Source organism: Salvelinus fontinalis, chromosome 16, assembly GCF_029448725.1.
Source record: "Salvelinus fontinalis isolate EN_2023a chromosome 16, ASM2944872v1, whole genome shotgun sequence".
In the NCBI taxonomy this organism is placed as follows: domain Eukaryota; kingdom Metazoa; phylum Chordata; class Actinopteri; order Salmoniformes; family Salmonidae; genus Salvelinus; species Salvelinus fontinalis.
Window position 1 is genome coordinate 37,513,446 of NC_074680.1, and position 7,434 is coordinate 37,520,879.

The window sequence follows — 7,434 nt, forward strand, 5'->3', positions numbered from 1 at the left end:
CACAAAGGGGATGCTCGCCATGAAATTCTAGACATGATCAAGTGCTTGTCAAATTGGGAAGGAGAGACTAATGAAGTGTGTACAGCCTGGAAAAAACAAAGTAGAGCTCATGCCTTTCAAGCAACCTCTTTCAAATCATCATTAGAGTTGCATCATGCAGCCTTACAATGTATTCAAAATCATAACATATAGCCCAACCTTTTTAGAACAAACGTTAATAACGTTAATAATAATTAATAACTCTAAATTAAGCATATAGGAGTACCTATTTCTTTGTTAAACGCTCAACACAGAATAGCCGCATGTGCGCTCTCCCTCAAATCATTTGGAGAAAAATGTATATTTTATTCAGCTTTATTCAATTGTATTCTTCATACTATAAAATAATGGAAAATAATGCCATAGAATTCTAAGCAAATTGTCACGCCCTGACCATAGAGAGCCATTGTTTCTCTATGGTGAAGTGGGTCAGGGCGTGACTGGGGGTGATCTAGTTTATTTATTTCTATGTGGTGTCCTAGTTTATTTTCTATGTTGGTGATTTGTATGATTCCAAATTAAAGGCAGCTGGTAATCTTTGTCTCTAATTGGGGATCATATTTAAGTAGCTGTTTTTCCTACCTGTGTTGAGGGGATATTGTGTTTTGAGTTAGTGCACGTAGCATCGCTGTAGTAACGGTTCGTTGTTAGTTTATTGTTTACTTGTTTTTGTCTTTGCTTAGTTTCACTTTCTAATAAATAATGTGGAACTCAACATCCGCTGCGCCTTGGTCCAACATTTATTCCAGCGAACGTGACAGAATATCCCATCAAACCAGGACCAAGCAGCGTGTTCACCAGGTGAAGGATTTCTGGACATCGGAAGGAGATAATGGAGGACAGCGACGACGACAGGGTTCAAGGCTACAGAAAGCCCAAGGACAACCCCAAGTTTTTTGGGGTTGGGGAGCACATGGAGCTGGCGACTGATCAGAGCCAGAGACTGTCAGGGAGGCAATGGCGAAGTTGGGAGAGAGTGAGATGAGAGAGATGTTGTGCAAGCGTGTTCTGCTCAACATCTGACCAGAGGATCCGGTTAGCAGTCTGGTGCAACCTGTGACGGTTCCACACTTCTGGCCTCAAGTGCGCCTCTCCAGTCCGGTATGTCATGTGTCTCCTCCTCGCACTCTCCCTGAAGTGCGCGTCCCCAGTCCGGTGCATCCTGTGCCTGTTCCTTGCACTCTCCCTGAAGTGCGTGTCCCCAGTCCGGTACGTCCTGTGCCTGCTCCTCGCACTCTCCCTGAAGTGCGTGTCCCCAGTCAGGTACGTCCTGTGCCTGCTCCCCGCACTCGCCCTGAAGTGCGTGTCACCAGTCGGGCGCCACCTGTCCCAGCTCCATGCACTAGGCCTCCAGTGCGCCTTCCCAGTCCGGTGCATCCTGTGCCTGCTCCTCGCGCTCGCCCTGAGGTGCATGTCACCAGTCCGGTACCACCAGTGCCGGCCACACGCACCAGGCTTCCTGCGACAGTTCCCAGTCCAGAGCTTCCGGCAACAGTTCCCAGTCTAGAGCTTCCGGCGACAGTTCCCAGTCCAGAGCTTCCGGCGACAGTTCCCAGTCCAGAGCTTCCGGCAATGTTTCATAGTCCGGAACCTCCAACGACGGTCCACAGTCCGGAACCTCCTGAGACGGTCCACGGTCCGGAACCTCCTGATACGGTCCACGGTCCGGAACCTCCTGAGACGGTCAACGGTCCGGAACCTCCTGAGACGGTCAACGGTCCGGAACCTCCGGCGACGGTCAACGGTCCGGAACCTCCGGCGACGGTCAACGGTCCGGAACCTCCGGCGACGGTCAACGATCCGGAACCTCCGTCAACGGTCCGGAACCTCCGGCGACGGTCAACGGTCCGGAACCTCCGGCGATGGTCAACGGTCCGGAACCTCCAGCTCCATGGCCAGAGCCTTTCCCTGCGCCAATGCCTAGTCTGAGCACGGCGTCCAGGCCAGCTCCTAGGCCAGAGCCTTCTTCTGTGTTGGTGCCCAGTCCAGGCACAGCATCCTGTGCCTGCTCCTTGCACTCTCCCTCAAGTGCGCCTTCCCAGTCATGTGTAAATGTGTTTGTTATTTGCTTGACAATCATATGCTGACGAAATTTTGTGAACGCCACAGCTCTAATCCGGACAACAGAATTTTTGTGTTTTTTACTTCGGAGTAGAAAACCTGTGAAAGGAGTCATCTCAGGGGTGAAGACAGATGTTCAGGTTGAATACCTTTAGATAATTCCTGGTGTGTTTGGTGCCTGGCGTCTGACTCGCTGGGTGAATAGAGAAAAAGAAGAAAGTCTGTCGGTCCTGTTGTTTTTTGATAAAGAGCAAATAACTACACATGTGAAGCTTGGTTATGTAAGATACACCGTAAGAGCTTTCTTCCCCAAACCACTGCATTGTAAGAATTGTAAAGGATTTGGCCATGTTTCTAGTGTGTGCAGACGAACAGAGTATACTGAAGAACGGAGTGTAGAAGGACGACGGTGTTGTAATTGTGGTGGGGATCATGATCCTGAGTTCCTGGAGTGCCCTGTAAGGGTGAAGGAAATTGAGGTGGCAAAAGTAAGAGCGGACAATTTAATTTTCTTTTTAGGAGGCGATTTAAAATCATTTAGAAAACAAGAGATGCTAGTGAAGAGATGGTAGTGGATACACCACAGCCTGTAGTAAATGTTTGCTACCAGACAAAAGATACCCTGTGTGTTAAAAATGTGTATTTTGTTGCGTTCATTACCACAGTTATAAACTGTACAGCACAAGTCTCAAAGAAGTAGAAGAAACTGGACATTATTATTTAACAGGTGTTATTTAACAATTAACAGGTGTGCCTTGTTAAAAGTTAATTTGTGCAATTTCTTTCCTTCTTAATGTGTTTGAGACAATCAGTTATGTTGTGACAAGGTAGGGTAGGTATTCAGATAGCCCTATTTGGTGAAAGACCAAGTCCATATTATGACAAGAACAGCTCAAATAAGCAAAGAGAAACAACAGTCCATCATTACTTTAAGACATGAAGGTCAGTCAATACGGGGAATTTCAAGAACTTTGAACGTTTCTTCAAGTGCAGTCGCAAAAACCATCATGCGCTATGATGAAACTGGCTCTCATGAGGACCGCCACAGGAAAGGAAGACCCAGAGGTACCTCTGCTGCAGAGAATAAGTTCATTAGAGTTACCAGCCTCAGAAATCGGCAATTAACTGCACCTCAGATTGCAGCCCAAATAAATGCTTCACAGAGTTCAAGTAACAGACACATCTCAACATCAACTGTTCAGAGGAGACTGCGTGAATCAGGCCTTCATGTTCAAATTTCTGCAAAAAAAGCACTACTAAAGGACATTAATAATAAGAGACTTGCTTGGGCCAAGAATCACGAGCAATGGACATTAGACCAGTGGAAATCTGTCCTTTGGTCTTCGAGTCCAAATTCACGATGTTTGGTTCCAACCACCGTGTCTTTGTCCACTCTAAAATGTAAATGTGAAGTTTTGTTACACAACACAATGCCACAGATGTCTCAAGTTAAAGGAGCATGCAATGGGCATGCTGACTACAGCAATGTCCACCAGAGCTGTTGCCAGAGAATTTAATGTAACCAGACATGTCACCATCGATTGAGCATGTTTGGGATGCTCTGTATTGACGTGTACGACAGATTGTTCCAGTTCCCGCCAATATCCAGCAACAGCCATTGAAGAAGAGTGGGACAACATTCCACAGGCCACAATCAACAGCCTGATCAACTCTATGTGAAGGGGATGTGTCACGCTGCATGAGGCAAATGGTGGTCACACCAGATACTGACTGGTTTCTGATCCCTTCCCTTTTTTTTAAGGTATCTGTGACCAACAGATGCATATATGTATTCCCAGTCATGTGAAATCCATAAATTAGGGCCTAGTGAATTCATTTCAATTGACTGATTTCCTTATATGAACTGTAAATGTTGCATTTATATTTTTGTGTTGCTGGTGCAGTGCTTATAAATCCCCACTAGATGTCCCAAGTTTCCATTCATAAACCAATTCACAAATTGCAACATGGATGTCAAAACAAATATTTCAGTTGAGTTCAGACTTTCTTTTGACTTCATTATCGTATTACATTTTTATAATTTAACAAAAGAACTTGATACAAAAACACGCCTTATAATAAAAACTATTAGATCTATGCATACAGTACCACCATTTCAGGGACAAGAGGTGCAATTTGGTCATTCAATGTGAAATGTGATTGATATTGGAAGTTTCAAAACTCCATCAGGTGTGTGTGTATGGGCCGTTGGTATCCAGCTTCAGCACTTGTCTGTTCCCATAAGTTCCATGTTTGATGATGGTTGCAGTCTCACTACTCTTACTGGTCAAAGCCAGTTCCTTCTCAAAGAAGGAGACAAAGTTAGAATACAGCTGCAGGCCCTCTTCTTTCCCAATGTTATTGTAGTACTACATGCCCTTCCCTTTGGCCTTGCCTCCCAGTGTAGCCTGAGGCACGATGAGAACGCTCCCAGGCAGGTCCAGCACTGACACATAAGGTCCCAGAGTCAGCTTCACACAGTTTCAAGTTGAGCAGAGTGTTCGCTGTAGAGTATAGTATAGCAAAGTGATTAATAACCACTCAGTAGCAATACTGCTTTACGATTCATTGAAGAACAGTAACATTTACTGTTCACTTGCGAAGCCCAGGTAGGTGCATTATTGCATTATTGTCCAAAACTGGAAAAGCTGAACACCTACCCATTTTGGGGATAATGTCCTCTGTAGCGCTTTTGAAAAAGCAGATATATACCATCATCCCTCTGTCAATCTGAAAACATGAAATCTTATGAAAACTCCAAATTATTATCTTAGGCAAAGTGCAATTCTTATTATTAGCATGCACTCTCACTAGTATAGACCATATTTGCATTTGAAAAAGGAGTAGAACATAATTCAGTAGTACCTCCACCCACTCAGCCTCAGACTGATCATCTGCAGGTTTGACTTGAAGCATTGCATAGAGACACTGCTGAAGAACAGATCTTGCTTGTGGAGAACTTGTCTTTTCAGTCACTCTAAAACGATGTCAAACAATGTCTGCCTGTTTCAGATGATAAAGCATAAAAGGAATCATTACATGAAAAAGTGACAGTCAGGCAAAACTACAGAGAAGAAACATAAACGTGGAAAACTTGCATCTTTTTTGGTTCCAAGATGGCGTAGCAGTGCAGACGTTGTTTGTCATTCTCCCGTGTACATTTTGTATTTTTCATCTTTTTTGTATATATTTCAAATTATTTTCAATCTCTTTTTCCATTTTTAAATTAAATATACCTTCCGGCAATAGCCAGAACCTCCATCAGAAGCTAGCCATCAGGAGCTAACCAGCTAATTAGCTACTAGCTATTTAGTCATTGTTAGCCACTGCACTCCTTTACCTTTTGCACAGACACCAGCCTCTTTTAGCCTAGATAATACTTGCCAGCCTGCCAGTATCGGACTGTTTTCTCCACTACAACACCGGATTCCTGCCATAAGCTCTGGACCATTACTCCTGATCATCACAGCTAGCTAGCTGCCACCGAGTAGCTGCCACCGTAATTTCCTCACCATCTTTTAAATAAGAATACCCCTTTCAAAAAATGTAGAACTAAGAACTGCACTTGGTTCACTCCAGACCTGACTGCCCTCGACTAGTACAAAAATCATGTGGCGGACTGCGCTATCATCGAATAGTCCCCGCGATATGCAACTTTTCAGGGAAGTCAGGAACCAATACACGCAGTCAGTCAGGAAAGCAAAGGATAGCTTTTTCAAACAGAAATCTGCATCCTGTAGCTCTAACTCCAAAAAGTTTTGGGACACTGTAAAGTCCATGGAGAACAAGAGCACCTCCTCCCAGCTGCCCACTGCACTGAGGCTAGGAAACACTGTTACCACCGATAAATCCACGATAATCGAGAATTTCAATAAGCATTTCTCTACGGCTGGCCATGCTTTCCTCTTGGCTACCCGAACCCCGGTCAACAGCACCGCACCCCCCGCAGCTACTTGCCCAAGCCACCCCAGCTTCTCCTTCACCCAAATCCAGATAGCAGATGTTCTGAAAGAGCTGCAAAACCTGAACCCGTACAAATCAGCTGGTCTAGACAATCTGGACCCTCTTTTTAAAATTATCGCGGCCCTATGGATCCTCATAGGCCAATTGAATTTAATTACATATTAACCATATCGATTGCATAATTGGCCTATGAGGATCCGTAGGGCCGCGATCATTGACAATTCACATTACACCATATGTTAGAAGCGTGCGCTCCAAGCCGCGCTCCGCGGTAATAACTATAAACAATAACTGATGGCCCACTCTCCCGATCGCAACAGATTGTTACCTTTCATCTGAACTGAGTCGGTGGACTTACGTGGATTCATGGACGCACAGAACTTCTGGAGCAGACAGAGTTAAGGAAGAGAAAGCAGAGAGATCAGGCGATGGCGTTTTCCTCCTTTTATGTGGATGAGATCTGTCGGTCATTCCCACCTGACCTAATTAAAGCGCCCCTGGCCCAGCTGACTAAGTGGCCATGAATTAAAGGATTATTCCACCAACTCCATGGACATTTTCTACAGCCACCCTGGACATTTGTTAAATTCCACACTCCTCAAAAAGGCTCATTGCTCCCCGTCCTCCGTCATCTCAGGGAGAGGAATTAGTCGAGCAACTGGCCGGATATATGTCCGGTTCTTTACCTGGATCTCCACTGATCTAACGCGACCATCGGTCCCAGGCATGGTCTTAGTGATATGTCCCACCGGCCAGGAGGCTTGAGGCAGCTGAGGGTCCACCATCATTACTACTTGGCCAGATTCCAGGCTGGCCATTTCTCTCCGCCATTTCCCTCTGTGCTGTAGGGTTGGTAGGTAATCCCGAATGAATCGGGCCCAGAAATGGTCAGCCAACGAGGTTGGTATCAGCATATATGGCTTGAGGAAGTGACGCATCTCGGCGTCCCATCAAGAGCATATTCTGTGTAACTGGATCAGGGTCAGCGATGTCTGCAGAGAGATATCCCAAGGGTTTGGAGTTCAATATCCCTTCCACCTCTATCAGGACGGTCCGCAAGACAGTTTCAGTGACAGTTTGGTCCCCCAGGACGACTCGTAAGGCCGTCTTTACAGATTTGATCTCTCGCTCCCATGTTCCTCCAAAATGAGGAGCTCCTGGAGGGTTAAATTTGAATAAGATTTGTTGGTCCATCAGCTGATCCTGGAGGCTGGGTTCCATGGCTTGGAAGGCTTCCTCCAACCTGGCTTCTCCTGCCTTGAAGTTTGTGCATCTGTCAGCCAGGATCTCGTAGGCTTTCCCCCGTCGGGAGATAAACTGCCGTAGGGCCATGAGGAAGGCTTCAGTATCCAAACTCTCCAGTACGCCTGG

General features: G+C 45.7%; 1 pseudogene; it reads right to left on the reverse strand.

Moving 5' to 3' along the window:
- Positions 1-4,286: 4,286 nt before the first annotated feature.
- On the reverse strand, positions 4,287-6,848 carry LOC129813378 (D-aminoacyl-tRNA deacylase 2-like; annotated as a pseudogene).
- Between the last annotated feature and the right edge of the window lie 586 nt (positions 6,849-7,434).